This window comes from Pyxicephalus adspersus, chromosome 1, assembly GCF_032062135.1.
Source record: "Pyxicephalus adspersus chromosome 1, UCB_Pads_2.0, whole genome shotgun sequence".
NCBI lineage: Eukaryota > Metazoa > Chordata > Amphibia > Anura > Pyxicephalidae > Pyxicephalus > Pyxicephalus adspersus.
Window position 1 is genome coordinate 140510852 of NC_092858.1, and position 26897 is coordinate 140537748.

At 36.9% G+C, this 26897-nt stretch overlaps 1 long non-coding RNA gene across 1 annotated transcript in view; it reads right to left on the reverse strand.

Moving 5' to 3' along the window:
• Window positions 1-3414: 3414 nt before the first annotated feature.
• LOC140342887 (uncharacterized) overlaps window positions 3415-26897 on the reverse strand; it is a 36039-nt gene continuing 12556 nt past the window's right edge. The window contains exons 2-3 of the long non-coding RNA XR_011923199.1: window positions 14026-14116; window positions 3415-4379 (exon numbers count right to left, since the gene is read on the reverse strand). This is a non-coding gene — a long non-coding RNA (uncharacterized lncRNA). The remainder of the gene's footprint in view (window positions 4380-14025; window positions 14117-26897) is intronic.

A 26897-nucleotide genomic window follows, 5' to 3' on the forward strand; every position in this document is an offset into this window, starting at 1 on the left:
GGAGAGCTTTAATAAATCAGGCCCACTGGATTCATTAAAGACATTACAGGAGGTTTGCCGACAAAGTCCTTCTGAGTTAATAATCTGGTACATAAGTCTAATAAGGGTGGATTGTATTGACCTCTTAATGAGATTCTCATATAAACTATTAAAGTTGGTTTGGATCTCTTTTAACATCTGAGTCTGGTGCTGTTGTATGGTCGTTAGCCATAACTGTTTTGTTTAGCTATAATTGGCCTTTGATAACACTGAGAATGAAACAATTTTGCATATAATTAGTCATTAATTATTTGTGCTGAGTAGTAAATATCCCTTCCCCCCCTCTTTTAATGGTTTGCAGGTATCTACAATGAACACACTTGCTTGATAACACTTACCAAAAATTACTTGGACCAGATCCATTCCAGATTTGCTGAATGACCCAGCGTCACTGATGAAAGTGTATCCTCTCCAGCCATGTAGAGCTTTAATAAATCAATACCAATGTGTAGTATTACATTATGATAAATGCTCCTTCTACCCCATCCTGGTGCGTTAAGTCACTTTTATGAAGATTGGTAAAAATACCTAAAAACCATTAAACAGCTAAATTAAAAACATGAAGTTTTTGAGGAGGAGGAATGTAGGTGGTTCTGTTGTTGGACCTGGCACAGCCACAGAAGATGCAGATCATGTTGATTATTGCTAATATTTTTATTCACAACACAAGCATGTAGATCAGGACTTCTGGCTTGACTTGCTGAACATTTGCTTCTGGTCAGAAACCCAAAAATCCAAAAAACTGACATGACAGCCAAGCACGGTCAAATGGCAGCACATGTTTCTTCATTGACAGGCTTTCTTTAGTTGATAAGTGCAAACATTATGAGCAAAGTACAGCAGTTACTTGGATATCTGCTTTATGTAGTCAAACACCTAAAAGGAGCATCTGATTTTTTTTCCCTTGGGTTTCTGCACTTTGCACATATTCTTTACTCTACCTTATAAAATAAATCCATATTTGAGAAAAAAAGCTATAGATTGCAGTAACTGACAGCAACCAGATTATGACTTTTCAGCAGTTTGTAATCATACTATTGGGATTTTTGCACTTTGCCTCCCTGATGAAAAAAATGCCTTCAGGTCTACATGCAAATGATATAAACGCCTCTACTTTTATTGTATTTGCCAGCAGCTCTAAACTGAAAATTTAAAATCTCTGCATAAACAAAGAAATAATTGATACCATAGTTTATAGAACGATAGCTGTGTTTGTAATGTACTGTATTAGCAAACAGCCGCATTAATTATTAAATGCATATAGATCACAACAAATAGGTCATCTTCTTTGTGGTTTTTAATCAAGCAAAATGGCTGCTCCCTCGGATTTATACTTATTGTTCAAATAAATATCAGGATGACTGCATGAGAGACATCAAATAGAAGGAAAACAGTAATAAAACACATTATTAAAATAATATACTGATATTGTATATGTACTATTCAAAGTACAATATTGCCAATAAATAAAAAAAACTACATATGGTAAGGAGAACACTTCATAACAAAGGGATTACAAAAAAGGGAGTACACGTTGAAATCATTTACCGTCAAGTTTGCTGTCATGTCATTTTAAAGCTCCAACAATATAACCGAAATATAATAATATAATATATTAATAACACACTAAATGCTAAAATAAAGGCCCAAAATATTTACCTGTATCGGAGGTATCATGACACACCGAGTCTTCTGTATTCTTTTCCCAATGGGTTGACAACAAGCTGGTCAGCAGCTTGGATGGATGGCAAAGGTGAATCCTTGGTCTTCAAATGAGAGGCCAGAATGTAACTAGAATAATCATTTGAAGGTTTTTTTTCTGAATAGTTGGAGTGGGTTTGATGAATTAGTTTGCCAGAGACAGATGTTACTTGCTGCCAATGTTAGTTAACAAATAGGAGGTTAAGTTTACATATTACACGATGTGTGATATGAAAGTCAATAGCAGGACTGCTTCTCTAACACAGTTCTACAGCTGGCTACATACAAAGCAATCTGATTGTACAATATTCTTTAGATTTGTTATAAATTTGTAGAGCAAGGACACACCTTATTGGATATAAACCGATTATATTTGTTATGCCCTTGCACTACAGATATTAAATATAAGAAATGTGCCCATGATAAGGTGGTTTGCTGAGTACTCATCTAGTGGGCAGCATTACTCAACTTACTGGATAACATTGGAAGTATCTCAAACAGTGCCATTTATTGCAGCGTCATTCACTCAGTAAATCCCAATTAACAAGGTTGGCCACAAATAAAGCAGAGTGAGCACCGAAATTTTTAATCTTCAACGTGTAACATATAAGCTAAAGTATATAATATAGGCATTTTCAGGAAATACTAACGTATAATTCTTTTGTCTTTCAGTGAAATTCCTATCGGATGTTTGGATTCCTCTACATGTTTACAAAGACAAATTAATTAAAATATAGAAAGCCTAAGCAACATGTGCAGCAATTCAGAGTTACATCTGCTTGGTCCAAAGCTTATATTCAGTCAAAGGAGTTTAGGGGCAATTCTTGTATGTGAATCTGTATAATCATAGAACTGCCTGTGGAGCTCAACATCTCAATTATGTGTTGCTTGCAGAAGCCTAAAACAGAAAGTGTTCTTATCTGGACCGAGCTGGCTGTCATGAGAACCTGTGTAAAAGTAGTGCAAATTCATCTGTGTTTCATACAGGCATCTGACAAATGCACCTGATATGAAATGTATTGGTATGCCCTGTAGATTATTTAAACATCCACGTGTATATATATAATGAATAAAGAACCATGAGCTGTGACAGTACATTGTAATGGAGGGGTAAAAAAAGTCCTCACCATGCCCAATTTCTCCCAACAGTAAAGTGTGAAATAAAAATGTTATGACAAAAATGACAAAACAGCGAATTACGTAAATTAGATTCATGGGCTAATTTCTCATGAACAATGTAGGAAAGAAATTGGCAACATTAGGATGGACATACAAACCAATGGACATAGAGTATATGGGCACAAAAAAGCATGCATCAGTGGTATAGGGGTGCAAAAAAATGTAACAGCGTAGGAATGATATAAAACATGCTAGACACCATTAGCTTACTGACAAATAGCAACAGACACTGAGATGCCAAGGATAAAGGAAAATAAACATCAATGTATATGAGTTGTACCAGTATAAGACACCGAAACCAGGAGAACAGGAAAACTGTAATCCATACCTCAAGGTCAGGTCATGCAGAACAAGAAAAAAAGAATACTAATACAACAAGCAGCTGCAGTAAGTCAATGTGCACAGTGGAAGTGATTGACATTCTTGCTACACCTGTCAAGAACCCCCCCCCCCTGCAACTCCCAAATCATAAGCCTTATGCTACACTTCTACTTGTGCATTCTTCATTTTTATTAATTTTATTTTTAATCAACAGGATTTATATGGCACCAACATATTATGCAGCGCTGTACATTAAATAGAGGTTGCAAATGACAGACAGATACAGACAGTGACACAAGAGGAGGAGAGGACTCTGCCCCAAAGAGCTTACAATTATCACAGAATTCCATTCCTTTCAATTCCCCCCTCCCCGGAATGCTAGAGGTAAGTTGTAACACTTAGAGAATATTGGCTTTTTAACAAAAAATGAATTACTTGTTTTTACCTCTTTCCTGATAACAATGGAACATGTCTGCATTTTGTGTATTGAAGTAGTTACTTCTAGTTTCCATCCCAGAAGAGTTTACTTCAGCATGTTGCCTTGGACTTCAGATCCAGGGCTGACAATGCCGATTGGCATTTTAATGCAACTGTGTCATCTTTGTAAGCCCATGGAACTAAATGAGTTATAATGCATGTGTAGGCAAGAGCTGCCCTGCTATAAATACTGTAAAATGTGATTTTTTCCCGCATAAACACTTTAATGAATGCTGCAGATTTAAAAATACAGAAAATTGCTTTTCAAATTTTATCAACATAGTAAAATTAACCTTTCAGTAACTTTACAAGTCTACATGAATAAATTCCTGGCAAGTTACAATACCCAGCAAAAAAATATTTTTTTCTGAAATGCTTCATCTTTTATCACGTTTTCATCAAAGCCATCAAGCTTGTTTTACTGTGACTTTGCATAGACTGAGATAATCTGCAGGCAGGAGGAAGCATTTCCTTAGTCTCCTTTCCACCAGCGATCAGCCTGAAACTACATTAGTCCTATTACAAAGTGAAAGGCAGTAGCAGTGGTTTGGCTATCATTATGATCCATGAAATAGATGATCACTGTGGATGAAGGCCAAACAAAGATGGCATCATTCTTCTGAAGAAAGATCAAGTCCTTGTAAGGGGTGGTGCTGTGACCTCTGTAAGAGATAATACACACCTGCAATCACTACATTGCTTAGTATGCTGCTCTTAACCTAATTATACTATATATAAAAACATAGAAATATATCTGATGATAGACTCATTTTAAAGTTAATGAGATTATTATATAGTATTTATATAGCGCTGACATAATACACAGCGTCTTACAAAGTCCATAGTCGTGCCACTAGCTATCCCTCAAAGGGGCTCACAATTTAATGTCCCTACCATAGTCATGTGTCTTTAATGCAGTCTAAGGTCAACTTTGGGGGGAAAACAAATAACCTAACTGCATGTTTTTTGGAACATGGGTGGAAACCCAAACAAACATGGGGAGAACCTGCAAACTCCATGCAGATAGCTCTCTGGGTGGGATTCAAACCTGGGACCTAGTGCTGGAAACACCAGAATGCTAACCTTCCGAGCCACCGTGCCATCAATATGAGTTGATTCAAGGTGAGCCTATGTGTTGACCATGTAGGGTTTGGGTATTCCTCCTGCTTTCAGTTGCCAAATACAGTTCAAGCAAAAAAGAAAGGTCAGAATGAACACCCTGGGAGGGGGCAGTAAGACATACCTTTTGTTTAGTTTAATGACAATACATAGGCTCACTTTAAATTAGGATGCAGGAAGAAGTCTATCATGACAAACAGAATGAGATTCAAAGGTTTGCATACCTGATCTTGGAAAATCCAAACATCCCTAGCTAATTCATACAAAGGGCATTGGCCAATGACTGTACATCTTTTTAGATATCTCTGTAATCCTTTGACCCTCTCTTTCATAATATTAAGCCATTGTTCTTACAATGCAATTGTCGTTTCCCTGTTGTAGGGTGAAGTTGTAATTCCCTAATACCCGTAGATTGATAGCTGCTATAGAATGTCAGGAGAGAAATATAATAACGACATATTAGGTTTATTATTATGCATTTTAATATAATGAAATGAACTATCAAAGATATATTTTGTAGGATCATTTTCATTTCAATAATTTTATATGATACAGCTCTGTTGCTCACACAGTTTGCTGCCTTGAAATACCAGCAGACAAATCTCAGTTCTGCAGAAACTAAGAGTTGCTTTGGGCAGTCCTCAGCTTTCCCCGGCCTCTGTGCAATACTTTAGAGCAGAATGGGTCCACATAAATGCAGCATCTTCTTCATAGCTCTAACCTTCCCACTTTATGATGCAGTTTCTGGATCACTGGCAATAAAGCAGTGACCACTGCAAAGGGGTGATACACAGAGAGAAAGGCAATTGGAAATATTTAAGGTTCAACACAAGGCAGATTTTTTACATAAGAATTTATTGGATTTATGTAATTATAAAAATGTATTTTAAAAAGAACAGAATATGTGTACCTGAATCTATCTTGATGGCAACCTCTTGTGATCCTTTGCAAGGAAGAACTCTTATAGAACCTAAAGAACTTATATACACACACGGGAGATAATTCTTGCTCGATGCGAACGCTTGGGCTCATCTCGGGAGACGATCTGACATGTGTACAGCAGTTGCTTGACTTTATTCATGGATCCATCTTCATCTCGACCGACGATGAATGACCACAGTACAAGTCAATAGAAAAAAGCACGGTGGGGTGCCACTAGCTCGTTCACCCCCCCCCGTGTGTACAGCTCTTGTATGTCATCTGTCTGTCTGTCAACCTTTTGTTGTTGGAAACAATCACAAACGATTGTTTCCAGTGACAAAAAGTCAACCTGTGTACACAGCCTAAGACTACCAAGGTCTAACAACGTGGAGGACACGGATATAACCACACCAATGTGCTGCTGCTTTTTCACTGTGAAATCACAAGCTAAACTTGTGAACATTAGCAGTTGATTTTTTTTTGTAGTCACCTTTTAAAGAGTTGTAAAAGATTTGTGAGATCTGTTTAAACTATTAGTCCTTTCTAAAACAGATGTGTCAATTTTGGCTGGGGTTGACACTTATGCTAAAGAACCTTTAGGTCAGGGGTCAACAAACTCCGGCCTTTAGGCCAGATACGGCCTAGCCGGTAGTTCATTCCAGCCTAATGCCCCCTGGCCGATCCGGCCTAATGCCGGCCGGCAACCCGCAGCTCCGGAGATCGGCCAAGGGGCGTTAGGAACTACCAGAGCAGCCGCAGCTCCATTGCCAACACCTTGCTGTGGCTCATCTATTTATCCCAGCCGGCTTGATACTTCCGCTGCTGCGGTAAACAGGAAATGCTCCCTGAAGGGAAATCCCTCTCCTCCGCAACGCATGCAGAGGAGAGGGATTTCACTTCAGGGGGTGTTCCTTGGTTGTGGGTGGAGCCATTCGGGCGGGACTCTAATCTAGTCTGACCTAGTGTGCTCCCACCCACCCCTGAAATGGCCTAGTGGCCATAAAAGTTTGCCGACCCCTGCTAATTAAAAAGAGTGAGCTGGGACAGGCTAACACATAAACATTCCTATGGAAGGAGTGTTAAATCCATAACACAATATTGTAGTCTAATTGCATAGTCCAACTAGTGAAGAACACCCACAGATTGGTCATACCGAGAAACTCTACCTCCCCTTAGGACTCTTCAAATACCCTGAGAACTACTGGGTTCAGCTTGGCTGGCTTACGGTCAATTGCAAGCATATGTTTAAACCAGCCTCTAACCTTGTTTGATCGTCCACTTTTTTGAACAACTCCTCTTACAATCAGAGAAAGTAACACATGGTGCAGTGTCCATCTTTAAAATTTTAAAATCTGCATTAAGACCTGGCCTACCTCATTTTGTTTCCTATTGGGAGAAAAACCTTTTACATGAACCTTTTACATTAACACATAAATTGTCTTGATCTATTAAAGATCAAGAAAGATCGTATAAGATTCTTAGTACATGGTACACATCTCCAATGGACATTCAAAGATTTGATTAGACATACTCACTTAAATTTTGGAGATGTATCCACCCCTAAGGTTCTATGTTGCATATTTTGAGTTTGTGTCCACCCATCCATTATTTCTGGCGGAATACCTGCACAATCATATTTTGGATTCAGATGTATATCCACACCTTACCAATACTCTTAAATATTACCAATACTCTTAAATATTTTACTTGGCCCCCGCAAACGAATTAAAGAAGGGTCTGCTGCGTCATTTAATCACAGCAGAGCAAGGAGGTTATTGCTCGCTTTTGGGGTACAACTGTATCCCCTTCTATGCCAGAATGGTTGTGTGAGGTTTTGAAGATTGATTGAGATTGAAGCCATTGAATTTCAAATTGCACGGGAAGGGAATAGGTCTACTGAGTGTACCTCCTGGGACACCTGGGACTATTACAAGAGCTCTCCAGATATTCAATCTTATTTAATATGATGAGTGATTGAATATGGTAAGGTTTATTGATGTCCTATTTTTTAAGCTTCATGTGATTTTTTTGGATACTTCGGATTGGGAGAATGTTTAATATATGCTTAAGAGTATGGACAATTCGATAAAGGAAACTACTCCGACGTGAATTCCTTCTGTTTAGATATAACCTATCCACTAGATTGCTGTTTCATAAGGAGCATATATATCTCACAAGATGTAAGTTTGATGGGACTGGCAATTTTTTTTTTACTTTTTACATTACCTAATTTCTATATATTATGTTATGATACTGTTACATAGCTCCATGTGTATTGTGGTGATTGTTACCCTCCCCCCTTACCCCTTCCCTCCCTTTTTCTTTCCTGTCAATACCTCTCCATTCTACAAAATCTTAACAAAAATTGATTATACATAATTTCATAGTCCAAGATTGTAAGAGATTATATATACACAGTAATGTTACAACTATTGTAAATAAAACATACAACAATCAATAGAATATACTTAAATTTAAGAATATAAGATATGAATGTTATGTTGTATACATCCGTATGAACGGGTTGCTGCTCTTACAGAGAATTAGTACAATAAAAGTCTTATCGTATACAATATCTTTGCTCTGCAAAGGGGAGTTAGTTGGATTAGTCCAGAGAGAAACCTATGGATCAATGAATGTTGTTCTTATTTTGGCACTAATCAGTTCAGGCTTTGTAAAACTTTGTGTGCCTTATGGTGTCATTATAAGACTTTGTGGAAGGGTAGGGTTGAATTGATTGAATTCATCCACATGGAGACCAGACTGCTAGCAAATCAATATGTTTTCTGGAAGTGACTAACTTCAGTATATAAAACATAGAAAGGTATACCTCTCATGACTTATTAACTTTTATTGCCAAGGCAGCATTTTGGCGCTGTTAAAAGCACACAAATACAATAGTAGTATGTGCATATAAATATATTTCTCCAAGTAAGGCCCCATACTTTAATAACCTTACTGAAACTATTATTAATACATATTGTACAAAACATAATCAAAAATGTACAAAATGGCCAAAGTGGCATAAACTGCAGAGAAGTACAATCAACTGCAAATAATGTGTTGGCACAACCTTACATTACCCATATGTCCTAAGTAATCTAGTTATTGCTAATGAACCACAGACAGAAGTTGTTCTTCTGGGTTGAATGGCATCAACAGGTCCTCTGAGCAGATACTGTAGAAGTAGGACAACATGACCCTGACCCCATGGTGGGCCTCCCTGCCACCCTTCACCCCACCGTGTTCTGGTACATACAGAGGTGCTGATGTTGGTTCCTCTTTATGTATCAGTAAGGCTAGAAGTCTAGAAGTAGTGGGTGTTAGGTAGAATGAAGCTCACAAAGGGACAGTCACAAAGTTTAAGTTCTTAGGTGCCAAACTGCAAAGATTTTTTTTATCAATTCACCATCTATCTAAGCAAAAACATTACAACACAGGAAGAAGTAAAATTACTTTTATTAAGTAAGGGAATGCTAGCACTCTTGGCAGCTGTTTATTGTCCATTTGCTTTGCTTTGTTGAAAAATGTCTTTCCTGACTAGTAAAAGGTTGAACAAGAAATGAAGGGAAATCTCTCAATTTCAGCACAGGGGTTGTAACCTTTCCCACTATATCTAAAATTATACTAAACAGCAAGGTATACATGGGAGTTCACTTTTTTTATTATTTATTTCTCATCAGATTTGCTAGGAGATATATGTAATTGGAATTTTTTTTGTCTTTATAATGTTAGGAAAACTGCTTAAAGGTTTGGTAAATTAAATATGTGTATATGATGTATTTTACAAAGCTCTTATGGTTTTGTTCCATCCCTCTGTTGCTTACTGAGCCAGAAATGCACATATAGGCAGTGATGGAAGTTCTTGTCTCATAATCCTGAGAAATAGTGGATTAAGATTACGGAATAGGAAAGAATCAAGTTCCTATCCATGTAACAGATTTAGAAGCAATCCTCTGGTAAATGTTTTACAGCAGCAAATGGCCTGCAGTATTATATACATTATGCCCTGTGGTCACAGAAATGAAATTCACCCAGCATAGTGCATCTATTTTTCAGTATACCACTATGCCAGCCTGTTGGAATATTTCCTAAGGATACTGAGGACAATTCTTTGCAAACGTAACAGGAGCGAAAATTGGAGTTATTGCCAATAGCTGTCAATTAAAGGTCTAAAATAAATGTAAACTCTTTTTCGACGTCGATTATCCAAATACATACACGCTAAACTTCTCTTTTTTAAAAATTTTTCTTGCTATTGAATGGGTAAACATAGAAGGCACAGCTTAACCCTCATTTGCTAAAATAGGTAAAAACTTACTTTGCTAAATGAGCAAGCAATCAATGTTTATCTATATTAACGTAAGTATATTAACTTTACAGCATTGTCTGTAGATGCTGCTTCATGTGCACAACGAAATCAATTCTTGACATACCTAGTGAAAGTGATGATTGTTGTAAACCAGTACTGTCTTAAAGGTAAAATTATCATGAAAATATTTTGGATGTTTGGTATATGCTAGATAATTAGTGCACTTCAGATTTATGTCTCTTGGGATGAGATCTCAGCTTCTAAATTCCTGGATCTGTGGCCAATATGGGGGAGGCTTTCAGAGGTTGGAACTTGAGTCATACGACTTAGGGGTTTTGTCCAGTGACTTGCAACTCGACTTGGGGCTGTCCACCGACTTGCAACTGGATTGCAGTGAGTTTTCCGTAACATCACCTTCCTCCCCACCTTCCTTGCATTCTAAGTCCACGGCTTTCTCCTCTGACAGCTGAAGGGGGCGGGTAGGAAGGCAGTGTTACAGAAGCCTCACTGCCTTCCTCCCTGTCCCCTTCAGCTGCCAGTGGAGAAAGTCAAACTTAGTGGACTTAGAATGCAAGGATTGCGGGGAGGAAGGCATTATTAATATTTTAACAGACTAAGTACGATTTAACAGACTTGCAAACGATTTGATAAATGAAGTGACTTGACTTGGGACTCGACTTCGAAGAATTCATGGTGACTTAAGACTTGACTTAGGGCTTGGTGTCAATGACTTGCCCTAATATAGCCCTTCTGTGGATTAAAATGTAAGCTTTTTTTCACCCCTCTCTGTCAACCTCGATACTATCCCTCATAGTTTTTTTTCCCAACATCTGCAACAAGATGTACCCATCTAGGTTCACTTTCCATCTAGTCCCTCGCTGGTACTTTTTTTGGATGTGGGGGAAAACGAATACTACACAGCAGGTATGCCTGGTCTAATTGGTCACCATCATATCTGTGTAGCCTCTGGATTGGGCTTGTAATTCCAAATACTGGTAGCTTCAAACTCAGACCTTGAAGGAAGCTACAGCAGCTGTGCTGCATTCTTTTCACCTTCTTTGTAGGCACTAGAGCTAATAGCTAACCTAGGCATGGTGGGTCATATGAGATGGCCAGATAGAACACTGTGTTTACTGGGGAATTGGCAGTCATGTACCCCTGTGGAAGCAGTGAGCTCTGCTGCCTCTCTCCCACCCCACTTCAGTAATACTTCACTACAGTCATGGCAGACCTTTGCACAAGGGATACAGCAAAGATACCTTCTGTTCTTCTAGTAAATGACCACATTCTTGCTGCCCTTCTCCATCCCATCTTCTGCTGCACTGGTATGTAACCCTTTTCATCTTGGATAACCCATATATTCTGTCCGACCCTGCCATCCTAGCTCACCTTCTTTATCCTGACTACCACCTCTATCCTAGCTGATCATTTCCATCCTGACTGACCCCTCTTTATTGATTAACTCCTTCATCCTGACTGCCCTCCTTCTTACTGGCTAACCCCTCCATTCTGAGTGACTACTTTTTCTGGCTACTTCTTTCTTAGTTCTCCCTCTCGGCCTTGACTGATCTCTCCACCCTGACTCTTCTGATGACAATTATGAATGCAGCTAGCCTACACTCCGTGCAGGAAAACTTCAATAAAAGTAAACATTTCCCTAAAATTATATCTGGAATTTTTGTTTTTTTAATTTTAACTTGAATGAAGTAGGGAATTGCTAGAACCCTAGTCATTGTCATCTTTATTGTTCTAGACAGATTTCCTATCATGTCCTGTAAACGCAGCTTGGCAGCTGAAATTGTAACAAGTCCCCTGTTCTGATAAGAACTTTGAATTTCCAAAACCAGAAAAAAACTGTCTGGTCTTAGATACACTTCACAGTAGATTCACAGTATAAAGCCAATCCTATTTGCAAATTGGGCCTCCCTCCAAATAGGTGTACTTGGCATTCTGTGGATCCTTAGATACAGCTAGCTCTAAATTATTTTATATCTTTCATGCAGGAATGTCAAGAATCACATGATCCATGTTTTCTGTTTATTACTAGCGTGCCGGAGAAGTCATAGAAAAATACAACACCAAAAGGTAATTTCTCTTTTTCGAACAATAAGACACCACGGTGTATATTAACAGGCAAAACTGGTTGACAAATCAATAATAAGCAATATTTTATGTTCCATTCAAAAGGGGTATCTATTATTGCAGTACATGAACAGCCAACAATTTATTATCCTTCAAGTAGCACAGCATTCTTATTTAGATGTCCAAAGTCAGCAGGGCTAACATGATTTACAACAACAAAATATCATATAACAGCTATGTCTGTCTACCAATTTTAAAGTATGATTGCAAACTCTACTTACCGGTAAGGATATAAAAGTAACTGTGTATACCTATTTTTAATTAATATTCCATTTTATCAGACTACATAATTGCTGTATGCCCATCCGTGGGAGAAGCAGCAGGGGGAGCATTTGCAGCCCTTCATTTATTTACTGATTGTGCACAACCTAGAAGTCTCAAACCGATTGCTATGGATAATTTGTGGATCAATATCATATGATGCATAAGCAGAACATGTACACAAGCACTATTAGTGCCATTCATCTGTGATATGCTTTTTGGTAATTTATATTTAGTTATAACATGCATGCATTTTATAGAAATTATGATTCATCTGATTTTACTTAGACTAAATTATAGATTAAGGAAGATATTTCAAAAGTAGCACATGCTATGCGGGCTAGATCATAAGATCAAGGTACTGCAGTCACCAGGTGGCAATTAATTAAAAATATTTCATTTCTTTATGTGTAACTACAGGGTGCAACCACTCCTGAGCCCATTAGATCATAGGACACATTTATGAATGCTATTTAACTCAATTTACTAGCTATCTGCTCACATTTTGCTTAACCTTAAATGAAGCAGACTTTTTTTTATGTCAATCAGCAAGTTTTATTAAGTCTGTGACCTAAAGTCCATGGGTGCGTATTTCCCTCCCTCAATCCAACCCTTTTTCCCTCCCATTCCCCTTACCTATTCACAGTGCTTCTAATTTTCAAGGTATTTTACATACACGAGTCGTGTCCTGCTACAACATCTCTTCCAAGATTTGCACTGCATTCTGGGCCTTTATGCTGCCCCTCATCCTAATGTCACCATGCCCCCACTAAAGTCTTCAGAAACTTTGAGGTCACCACCATTGGACAGTCAATAGGAAGTGTTCCCCAGACCCAATGAAAACAGACACGGGACTCGGTGCATCATTCAGTTATGGATTTAGGTGAGTATAACTTTGGTAACCTGAGTCCAGAAGAAAAAGTTACAGGTTGAACCTTGTCTTGTTATGTTTACACCGTGGTGAAGATAAAAAGGTGGTGTTATTTGAGATTGAGGGGTCACTTATAACTGCATCAACACATTACCCGCCAATACTTGCTTTATACATCTCCTAAAATGGGGGAAACATAATTGTTTTCTCCTGAAAGTTCTCACAGCCTATTACAATGATATTATTGTAAATATGTATTTCTCTGTTTTAAAATACCCATGTACATTTGATGTGCTTGAAATGTTTGTGTCCTTCTAAGAAAGCTTGCGGGTGAAACTGGTCAAGGACTCTAAATGTAAAATGATCAACACGAATGTATTAATGGATTGTATATTACAATTATGGTATATGTGCTAATGAAAGATTTTGTGATATGTTTTTAGGAAAGACACAGAATAAATTAAAGATTTTTTAAATTTTATTGTTGATTATCTTGTGTAAGCACTGATTACATACGGTACACATCATACAAGAATCACAATTTAACTTTAGTAACCTAAACCTTGCTTTACCTCCTGGATAAATACATGATTGTGTGTCAGGCATTTGTTTATTACCCCAGTCCCCCGAAGTTTAAATGAAAAGAAAAAGACAAAAAATAATAATACATGCTCATACTCACTAAAACTGGGGTTGTTTCAAAGAGGTCCTGTATGTTGCATAAAATCTACATATTTTATGGTACTGGATTGATGAACAGTCCTGTAGATTAGCTGTGCATAAACACATGAAACGCAATGAAGAATGGAACTCAAAGAAGAACAGCGAAGTAATTCTCTAACTAAACTTTATAACTTTTTAAAGATTTTTGTAACCAAGCGTAAAGCAAGCCAAGCATATTCTGCATTACATTGTCATTTAAGGAATGTTTACTTTGTTTAAATCTAAATTCTGCCAAAACTTTGAAATTCTAAGATTCTCCATATGTATAATAAAGCTGTAATTCAGAAAACACTACTTTTTCTTTCCTTTTCTTTCTCCTGTTTTGGCACCACATTTTCTGGTCTTTATTTTCTGATTTCCCTTACTTGTCTTTCTTATGCTTTTCCTATTTAGTAGTCCTTCTTGCTTGTTTTTTAACTGAAAGAAGCACATGGGAGCCTATATGGCACAGCTGCTAATCATCCTCCTCTAACTATTCAGATGGAGAACTGTTGTTAACCATCACACAGCAGCATTCAGCAGTCCATTTCCAGTAAATTGAGTTTGTACAGCTGACTGTCATGCAGCACCCTAACAAGCATATTCTGGAAGGGGCAAAAGATTAGAGTTTATGTCCCCACAAATACAACTGGAACAAGTAGCCCATACTTCTATTATAAATTGTACGTTAATGTGATTTTATTCTCAACAAGGTTAATATGAAAGCAGCCAATGTTATTATGCCAGTTTTAGTTTACTAGTAAGTAAAAGGGCTCCATTACTCATTAAAAAATAGGAAATGTAACAATCTGAATGTAATGGAATGTGTTATAGTAACTTCTCCTAAGCAATGGTTTTAGCTGCCCTTTGCACTGCTTCTGATAGAGTGCTTTTATTGGCCCAACCTATGTAATAAGCTACTGAAATTGTTTGACATTGTGTAGCTAGATGCTATACTGACTACATTACTGGGGCTGTCAGGGCCCTTATGTTTTGATAGGCCCTGAAAAAGAGCCTATGCCCTGTGTATAACCCTAGCCCAAGCAAAAGCCGAATCAAATGTCAGATTGGGTGGCAAAATAGTGAAAAGTCTCGTGGGGTCCACTCTGCCTAGAAAAAAGGTTTGCAGAATCTGTCTGCAATGTATTATATAAAAAGACAGATCACAACACACCTGTCTATTCCACAAAACCCATAAATATAACAGTGCCTTCATAATCTGCTACGTCAGCACTTCAAACATCCAGCATAAGCAGGCTTTATGGTGTTGTTCTTGATACACAGATTTCGACTTATTTAATGTCAACAGGTAAACCTTTATATTTATCTCTAAAGCTGATCTATACACATTACACATGACTAACAAAAGAAGTGCAAAAATGTGTGACATCTCTAAACCATGCTTTACAACTTCTATGATGTTTGAGAGAGGTTGACATCCAACAAGGGAAATAACTGGTCTCGAAGGACGAGCTAGGGGGTCCTGGCTGTGATTGTTCATTTTTCAACAGTGAATTATTTATGAAATGAATGGTTCAAATTTGTAAAGTGCTAAACAAAGGATTGAAATGAGTAAACTCACCATTGCATTCTTGGATAGCATTAGCAATTTACTGATTGATTTTCTTAAAAGCTTGAAATTTAAGGGGTGTTCCATTCACCTTGATCTAAGTGTAAATTAGTAAACATGAAACACCATTTGCTACAGCTTTCATGATCCCACGTCATATGTTCCACAATGACAGCACAATAATAATCATAATATATTGAATTTTCAGTGGAGGAGATGATATCTACTGGTAAAATAGCATTGTTATATAAGAACTGATATCTCACTAATTGGTAGGGAAACCTGTGGCTCCTCTCTCTCCATACATATGTCACTGAGAGTAGTGAGCCTGGGCTTCTTTTCTGATTTACTGTCAAGCAGTGAGAGATGGGAAGGAGGTGTTATGGGCAAGATGCCATGGCTAAACCTGAAATGGATTTTCTGACAGTGGTGAATCTCAAAAGGTCAACTTCTAAGACTTATGTTCATAATATTAGGTGGCCCTAAAACAATGGAAAGTCAAAAAAGTAAAGTAGTCCATTGTTGAATAATTACATTGCGTATAATATGATTTCTATATTTACCATATATAGGTAATCCCTGTTTAATAAAATATGTATGCAAGTCGGTATAATAGAGGTCATTTCCTAAAGGGCAAAATAAGTGATCTGCACACTAATGAGTAAAAAAACTCAAAAAAAATTAGTTATGAGCCAAACATTACCATTTTTTCTTCATTTCAGTTTTCAATTCTCCTCTCTATGTTTTCCAAAGGTTTAAGCAGATACTTCAAAACCCATTGTGATTTTCAATAATATCTTTCCAAGCAGTTCTTCCATGTCCTCTTTAGGATGATCTGTCAGTTTTGAAATATCCTATTTATTAGTTATCTTGGAGCAAGGTAAGGTATTTTCTATCATGGTTTGTTTGTCAAAATAGCAATCTTCAGAGCTGCTTCTTTCAACAGAAACATTTTGTCTGGATCTCATTGGAAGGCCATTTCCTCCCATTACAAGCTAGGTTTCCGTTCAGACTCTGCAATTTTTTATTAATAAATGATGCCAGGCAGGAGAGGAGTGGAAGACCTGACTTTGTTAGGAGGGGTGCAGGTTGGGAGATCTAATTTATATAGGCACAATATATTCCACATCCTGGTGGATATCAAAAATGGCCTTCAGAGCCAAGTAATGGCCACTGGATAGAGTTGCCTGTCACTCTGGTTTAGGATAGGCCATAAAATTGCAGAAGGAGATTTGTGAAAGCAGTGTAATTTACCCTTAAATTGGGAATGAAGGAGAAATGGGAACATATTTTGTTTGCTGGCAGGGGTGGGTATGCGAACATTTTGCAGAGGTTCAATTTTTTGCTTGAATTATGTCAGCTTGGCCTCATGACCATGGACCCCTGTTTGATTTCCATCTCTCTTAATATTTTGAGGATCTTACGTTACTTTTGTTTAAAGCATTTTTTCAATTTGCAAAACATTAGGTTGGAGTGATACTGCTATATTTAAGTCAAGCTAAATATAAAAGTTAAACATTCAATTATATGTACAAAATATGTGAAGCCAATAAATGATGTTGCTGATGCAGTCTGTAATAAATTGTACTGCTCCATGACACCGCCTACAGCCTAAAAGCAAATGATTTTAGGAATTGTGGTTTTTTTATGTCATCCACAAAGTAATATTATAGGGTTTTCACAACTATGTTTGCACTTCACAGATTTCAAGTAGAATTCAAAAGCCCCCTCACATACCCAACCTAAGCCTATTTGCTTATCTCTATTTAGAACACCTAGTACTTCTGGAAAAAATAGGTGACATGAGGTAGATATAGATTTACAGAAATGTAGGTACTGAAGTTACCAGATATTATTATTTAAGTCCATGGAGTGTAATTTATTTTATATTTCCTTACAGTTTCCTTTGGTTAACATTGTATGTATTACAATATGGTAATCCTGACATTTTTGCTTTGAACAAAATTCTTCTTCTAGCTGTATATTTTAAAAGAAAACACAGTTTGCAACTAAGCTATCCAAACTATTCTAAACTATGCAAGTTCAGAAAAACAGCAACCCTTTTGTAAAGAAATATCTTATTCTTGTAGCTCTAACCATGGCCATAGCTCTAGCAGACATTTATATTTTAGAGCCACTCAAACAATGGGATCTCTCTTATCATGTTATCGGTAAGTCGAACTAACACTCTCCAACCTATTGCTTACACTTCTCAGCAAAACGGTAAATCAGTAAATCATCATAATAGTGGTGGGCACAGACCTAGCATGGCACTCAATGTCCATTGACCCGCCGATACCCATGTTAAATGGGCAATGACTCAACACCATGTTTTTAAAATCAGTGTGATGGCACAACAGCACAGATCACAATATAAGGAACAACCAGAGTAAAGGAAAGCCCATTGATGTTTCGTCCAAATGAGCCTGCTGGAGTAAAATAAATAGCGGAGGGACTTCCGAATGAAAAGGACTACACTTTAGACCATTCTATTTTTTATAATACCAGCTCTGAATGGAGCAGTATTTTTTCAAGATAAATTAGTATTTCAGAATTCTGTTTTTCTTTACTAAAGCCTGTTAGAATAGGCTAACTTAATAGACTGTGACCATTACCATTGGGACCAAATGTCAGGAAAATGAAAAACTGTTGCACGTTGGCAAAAATAAAATGGAAGACTTCCAAAGTTGACACCTGTTTTGGTAAACAATTTTGAACCCATCTCAGCTTCCAAAAATAAGACAACATTTTTAGTAGGTTTGATTTTGAGATTTAAACAAGTTTACCATGTATTTAATTTGATGAGATTTTTTCTTTTAAAAACTACTATTTTGCCAGTTAACAAATAGAATGCACTTCAGCATGTCATTTTGGGGAACAAAGGGGCAGGCAATGCTCCAGACAACTGCTAAAATGCTATTGGAGAACTGCACTGTCATCGACATCCTTTGCCTCATAAAAGTAGGCTAGACAAAACACTTTTGTTACCAGTTTATATACTGTTTCTAATAATGACCTTTTTTTAAAGGAGTTTTTCCTGTTTGAAAAATAAATTCTGTATCTGCTTTTGTAAGAACATAAGTGGTTCCTTCCTCCACTATAGAATCCTATTTTGACTCACGTCTTAGCAGCTGTGATTTGTTACTCAACTTGAACATTTGTCCTTTTAGCACAATAGTGGGCAATACAAGTTCTTGAATAAAGAAAAAAAAAAGAACACACAAAAGAGTAATACAAATGTATGAACATGATGAATTTGGTCAAGAAAAAGGTATAATTTTTAAAGCCAGATAACATATTAATTCAGGGCAGAAAACCTACATTTGTGAAGGTGTATTGCACAAAACTTTATGTATGGTCACTAAAAGCATAAAAATAAAATGGTTACAATTGTACAACTAACGTTGCCAAATGCTATAAAAATAACTTAAAAATATCATTTGATATAATTTAAGAAAACCAGAAGGATAACTCAAAGTCTGTCCTATAATTTCCTAGCCTGTGCGCACTATATTTAAAAATATATTAGGTTTACATTTGGTACCAGTTCACCAAAAATAAAATTTTTGGATTTTTAAATAAAGTCCTACTACATAGACAAAAATAAGAAAAATAATAAAGAACCCCACTTTAAATGCCAAAAAATTACCAAATGAAAAATGGTACCTGGCAGGCTTGTGTCAAATGCTCAGGTCAATGAACAGGGAGAGCAGGTTGTATTTTGAAGGTTCAGTCCCAGCTATTTTCAAGCAGGTTTCTTTCGAAACGTGGGGTATCTCTAAGGGTCAAGATAAAGGCTGGCAAACGTGGGGTTTCTCTAAGGGTGTCTAGAGGTACCTTGGGTTGTGGTTTGTCAGCCTTTATCTTGATGGTACCTGCATAGTCCTTGGACCAACCCCACTTGGCAGAGCCATTGGCATGACACCAATTATAATTTTAGGTGTCTCTAAAGGTGGCATTCTGACTACAAATGTAAGATATATTTTTCTTGCTTACTCCAATAGAGTCGTGCCATACATTCCATGGGTTATGTGCAAAGGTTCCTCTAGGATAAAAAGGTTGAGAAAGGCTACTCAATCCCATCGATGTATACCTGTCATGTAGGATTTGTAAGAAAAAGCAGGAAATCTTTCTCAGGTGTAGAATCAATCACTGCCATGTAAAATACATGCTCCTAGCAGATTCTCCACCAGAGACAGAGACATTATATTCTCTTTGGATGCAGCCCCTGTCCATATCTGCAACAGTGTAATGATAAATTCATTACATGAGTGCTTGAAATCTTCAACATGCTGCAATGTTTATGTTAATATTTTGCTATTAAATATGCATAAACAACTATTGTATTTCTACATATTCTTCAATTTGTCTGTCAATCAAATTATATAACATTAAAACATGTCTGAAAAAAAATCACACCTCCAACTTTAATTTGCAACCCATATAGATTTCTGCCTCACATTCCTTGCAAATTCCTGAAGACAGGACCTTGTGATACTTAGTGGTATCATTAATCTCCTGCAATACCTGGCACTGCAAAGATTTAAGTACCAATTAAACCTGCTCCACCGTATAATGACATCAACACCTTTATGTATCTCTACACCACACTACCTAATTCCTTATTTCCTTCCTCAATTTTCCACATTTAATGACTATGTTCCTAGCCATGTTTTTTAATTATGCAATATTAATTAACTGGAAATTAAGGTAACAGTTCATTTTTTGTTTATAGAAATACCAGTAGTATGTAACTTGGGATGACATGTGCCACTTAACACAGTCATTTCTAAACATGCAAACTATTATAAGGTATCAACCTGCCAAAAATTTGGTTTTCTGGTTGTTCTTATCTGTTATGGCCAATGTAAGAGGATTTTCACTCTCCCTCATGCATTTTAATGTGTTTATTTTATATTAGGTAGAAAGCAACAGGAGATGTTCAATAGGTCAAATAGGTCAAATAGGCCCAATAGATCTAGTGGAATTAAACAACAAAATCTTCTTGTTCAAGTATTGACTATAATTTTATAATTTTTATTACAAAAAAGATTGCTTGGGTCAGCCAAATTATGTTAAATTATATATATATATATTTTTAACATAATTAATTTTTAATATATATATATATATGTTAAAGGTATTATTTACTTTTTAATATAATCATTATTATGTCAATATTATATTTTTGTTCTATCGTACTTTTTTTTTATTTGCTTGTTTGAGTTTTCCAATAAAAATTGCATTTGAAAATTGCCCTTTTAATAAATTATTTATTGGAACAAAAAGTCTTTCTGTAAGATCATATGTGCATTTATTGTATTGCAATGTTCTTTACCTGTAAAGGCCCCCCATGTGTAGGCATCCCCAAGCCCTGAGAATAGCCTAAAAAATGAAAACAAATGTAGCCACCACATCTAGGGAGTATTAAGCTACAATATATTAAATTTTTGTTCTTGGGTCAAATTATACTTAGAACATTGCTCTGGTCTTTGTGACAGTTGATGGGGAATTTCGAGAATGTCTGAGAATTCGGGACACACTGGCATCACTTCATGAGTGTATGAGGGCGAGGGGATTAGGCAATGTTTCATAACTTTTAGTCAGTAAATTCTTGGAACAGTTTTTGCATGATTTCCAAATATCATCATAAAAATTAAAGCTACTGCTTCTTATTACAAATTAGAAATTGCATTGTTCTCCTTGGACAGAACTGGACCAAATGGAATGTGACATTTACTTACCTCCTCTACAGTAGTATTATAATATGAGAGGCCTTTATGACTTAATTGTTCACAACAAGACATTCTTCCTCCTGTTTCTCTTTTGGCTGAATATAGATGCCTGTTCAATGTGATCCCTATGCTGTGAGCTGGAAAAGCTTATGGAAAATACTGGAAAAAGAAAGTTCACAAACGAGAACTTAGATCAGGCCTTCACCACGTTAAAAAAGGTACAATTACTTTCTCTTTATATTTTGTAAATGTCTTACGATTCCCTGGCTTCCAGGAAATACTTTCCTGCATAGTAGAATGGAATAAAGGGTAATTAAAGCTGAATGCTGACCACACACAATGTGGTCATTTAATTTAAAATACATTTCTCAATAGCTGCAAAGGATTTAAGTCCACTTTGTATGGACTTAATGGGCCTGATTTATTAAAGTTCTCCAAGGTTGGAGAAGATACCTTTTTATCAGTGAACCTAGGTATATCTTCTCTAGCCTTGGGGAGGTTTAATAGATCAGACCCAATGTCTCTACAAACCCCCCAAAAATACCCCCATAAAAATAGTGGTTACATAATCCCTGGGCTGTAGAAAGACTTTACACAGAGCAGAGCTGTGGGAGAAACCAAGTGAATCCTTCTTGTTATAGCATGCCAATGGAAAACAGCAGATGGGTGTATACAAGAACAGTCACCCTGCACAAGGAGAAGGAACAACAATGACTTTTTCAGGAAATTCCTGCTCATAGAATATGACCAGCAGTAGTTTCATTCTGGATTACTACATAGTTCTAGAAGAAATACATAAAACACACCAAGTCGCAAGAAACATACGTATCTTTTGTAATCAGACACTATGGGCCTGATTTATTAAAGCCCTCCAAGGCTTGAGAGGATACACTTTCATCAGTGAAGCGGGATGATCCAGCAAACCTGGAACTGATCTTGTCTGGGATAGAAAACATTTGCTAACAAATAGCAAATGACTTTTAAAAAATCCATTTCAGGTTTGCTGGTTCACCCAGCTTCACTGATGAAAGTGTATCTTCTCCAGACTTGGAGAGCATTAATAAATCAGCTTTGAGGGCAACAAATCTATGGAAGGGGACATTTTTCTTTCAAGTATACCCTAAACTTAATGTTTTGTTTTTTATAGAGTAGATATAATAGGGAATAGTAAAATCTGTCATTTTTTCAAAACTTTGTCTAATTAGAGAGATTTATTTACTTTTTGTTGTACAGACACAATAAGAAAAAAACTCCTCAAAGTATGGGAAATCCTCTCTTTTTGACGTCAAAACAAGTGGCCCCACTGAAATGTTTTCCCCTATAGAAACCAAGATTTGAAATTTTTGATTTTCCTGTACTTTTAGTTCCAGTAACAGTGGTCAACCAGACAAAGAGAGAAAGTACATTTCCCTAAAATCATAAAAAAGACAATAATAACTATTCCCCACTCTTTCTACAAAAAAGAAAAGAGTTGGCTTTGAATGTACTTTAAACTTAACATAAAACTAAGTTAAAGTGTAACTAAATCCAATTCTTTCATTGTTGACTCCTAGTAAAGTAGATACAAATTAGAATCTCCTGACAGGTGCTTAAATTTGTTTGCTCTTCCGATAGAGAAAATCACCCAGCAATTTATCTAAGTGATCAATATTATTGGTACACAAAATTGGGACAAAATAACTCTGTTGCTGGTTAAAAAAACATGAAAAATTGCTGTAGCCCAGGATCCTGTGACTTATTTTTTTCTCTGACCAATTTGCAGAAGTTCAACAAGCTGGACTCGCACTTGGGGAATTTGCAGGTAAATCTGTGATATTCACTTTGAATAGTATACATAACTCTATGTGGAAGACTTTACCAGCAGAACAAAGGTGCTGTGCTGGCTACCAGAAGTCTGACCATAGCTTGGTGTGTAGAGAAGGGCTTTTGGAAGCTGTAGTTCTGGAGAATTGTCTATGTCAATGAAAAGTGGCTCCTCTTCAAGAATTATTCATGCATAATTATGTCATTCCAGGGAGTAAGAAAAGATGTTTCTTGCTAAAGGAAAAAAGTAAAATAATAATGTGACATGTTCTAGAGGGGAAAAGGTAGGTTTGATGGTACATTTGGGTAATACAGGTTTGAACCATCTAACTGTATCTTTTGTTTTTATTTTAGAACAGTCTTTTCTGCTCCAATAAGCAATATATGAATGCAGTATATATTAGAATGAAATGATGTGAGGTTTTAACATGACCCTTAGCCTTATTAAAAAATTTTGCAAAGGGCAACTCTGCAGGATGGCAAGTTAACTACAGTCATTTTTATGTTTGAGAAACTGTGACTATATGTGTAACACTTTCATGGCAGTATATATCTATCTTCTTGTGAACGAAAACCTTTCCTTCACCATTTTAGTCTTTGGGATACATTTTTAAAAATGAAATTTTGTTCTTGAACTGTTCATACTCTGAAATTTGGCTCAACTTAGACAGATGCAACTTAATGGGGCCGCCAAAATGTATGTTATAAGTTAACATCATGTCAAGATGACCTTGCTAAATATGTACTGAGAAAATTCTGGGAATTGGGGTTTCTCTAAAATTGCATGATTTCATCGTCATTATTATCAGCTGTGAAATGCTATATAACTCTCATTGTGACTATCGCTCTTTGCATATGTCCAATACTGATATGTGTGTATTCTAAATAAATGTAGAAAGCACCTTATACTTTAATCAACTGTTTGATTCAAATTTATATCCACAACATTCCCCTCACTGTGCCATAACCCAGAAGCCATGTCTAAATTGTGCCTGTCAGTAACTTTCTAAGTCTATATATATAACTCCTGAAATTCCTAACATGTAACAATTTGAAATAACAGCAGAAGTGCAAAGTGTGCCACTGTACAAGGACTGTGTCAAGGACTCTTTAGCTAACTGGGGGTCCCCACAGGGACCCCAACCTGTTTTTTGGGGAAGGGGAGTCATTTCTGCACAGGGGCTCACTGTTGGCTTTGTCTGCCCCTGAATAATGGTATAATTTTTTGAAAACCATTTATAATTAAAAAGTGGTGCTTGAGTTAAATTCTCGTGATTTTGTCAAGATGATGTATACAATCTACTGCATTCATTTAAAAAGCACTTTCTCAGTCTTTTTCACAGTGACAATACTGTTCATTGTACCTTTGTTTAAAGTCTTAAGGGAAAAGGCTACAACTTGCATCGGTTCATCTCTGTCAGTCCTTAGTGAACAAAGCCAAGGTCCGAACAAGCACTGGGAACAGCAAATGACTTTGAAGAAAACCATTCCAGGTTTGCAAAATCACCCAGCTTTACTGTTGAAAGTGTATCTTCTTCAGCCTCTTAGAGCTTTAATAAATCAGGCCTAGTGAGAGAGATAGTTTGAAGAATCTGTTGACTGTATAATTTTTCTCCTATGTTACGCATACCGAGTCACACATAGTTACATACCTAAAAAGTGGATTCAGTAATTGTACATCTCTGAAGTTCATTTGCAACTAGGGCACTTTTATTTTTTTAAAATTGCATAAGGAAAAATATTTTGCCATGGATGCTCTTTATTCTGCAAAACGCAAATATTACACGAAGTATCAGCATGCTAAATATATACCGTAAAGTAGAATCAGTCAGCATCCTTACACCACCGCTCATCTTACATAGCTCACCGAATATTGACTTTCAACTCCATATCTCAGGCTTCTCCCTCAGGCACTGTTAGCTTCTCCATCAGCAAGAGTTAAAATTTACTGACCATGAAGTGTGGCATTATTAGCCAGCGTACGGGATGTCTCTGGCACCAGCACTGGGACACGAGGTGGGAGGCCATTGCAATATACAACAGTAGCTGGATATTTCTTCCCAAAGCTACATGTTATAGCTGTATGCCACAATGCAGGATATGAAACCATGCTCAATGTAAACTATACAACTGAACTCATCACAGCTTTAACCAGTTAGCTATGTTCAACATTCAGCCTAGTTATGCATTGTTAGCCATTACCTCCATAACTCATATCCAAACAGGAAACTAAAAATTCAATTGATGAATGCGTCATGTGTCTAATGTACATAAGAAGCCCATCTACCCCAGAGAAGAGGCGTCTGTTCTTTTAGTGGATCCTCTGTGCAATGTGGACCATGCTGCATTACTATAAATCTGTCAGTGATGGCCATAAATGTTGTACAGCTTATGAGAGTATTTAGAGTAGTATTTATGGTACTGATCACTAAATTATCAATTTTCAAAAAAAGTGCTGCTTGGTGATTGTTTTACAAAAATAGGAGTACAGTACGAGTGTGAAGAACCAACTGCTAGCTAGATAAATCTTGCTAGTAATTATGAAATTTAGTTTTTCCAGCTAATAAGTAGTAGTTAGCCACATTTATTAGGATTCTTTCTGAAAGGCTATGTACAAATGCTAGAGATTTGTCAGCTGATAGGCTAAGTCACACGCTCGGATGAAAATCTAACGTATGTACAGTGGTCCCTTGACATTGTTTAATGTTCCGACATGGCGGATCACTAAATGACCAACTGGGAATGACTGCTGTCATCTCTCTACCACTCATCCTTCTCCTCCTATCCATAGAACTAGACAATGCTTGAAGCATATTGATGTCTCTTCTCCCACAATTTCCTGGGTGTCTCATCCTGCATACCAGAGATTCAGGTATTCCCAGAGTAGGGAAACTCTACATTCTCTAGAATAGTAGTGCCCAACATTTTTTTTATCTGGTGGCGGCTGTTGACATTGAGATAAAACCAGTGGACCACAATGCAAACAAACATTAAAGATGTATGTGTAAAACTAGAATAGTTTTAATTGAAATTAGAAATTAAAATGAATTAAAATTTAGGAAATTAAATTGAAATGTTTCAAGTTACCGTAACGTACATGCACCAAATAAAATAAATGACGAATCGAGAATTTCTCAATAAGCATTTGATTAATAATAGATACAAAACTAAAGCTATCATACTGTGCTGCCTGCACATATATTGCTCCCCACTCGCTCACCTTTCTTGTACCAAAGAGCAGAAAATACACCATACAATGTGTCCTGTACGTTATAAGGAGCCACTTCTTTGTACTCCAAAATCTCTGCTATGGATACTTTCAGATAAATGCAATTCACGTGACAGATAGCCAAGGGGGACATGTTCTTACTACAACACCTATTTCCCCATTTCTGAGAAATTAGGGTTCACACAAGGTAAGTTGCAAGGTATGTGTGACAAGGTAGCATGGTATGATAGGTGTAGTTTTTCTTATCTTGTGATAGCGCTGCAGCAATAACATTTTAGGGTGAGTTAGCTACAAGAGCCCCCCACTTATCTTACATTTTAAAATACCCACAGCTCCCCCTTCAGGAGAAACAGGGCACCATGGTATAAAAGAAGTGATAAAATTTTAGTGGGGGGGAGGGTTACCCCAAGAGACCCCCACTTGTCCCACATTTCTCTTTCTCTGCTGTGGCCAGTTATGTGTAACAGGCACCCCACCAGCCGTAGTTCTCTCACCGCAGCGTCTGCAGATTTCTC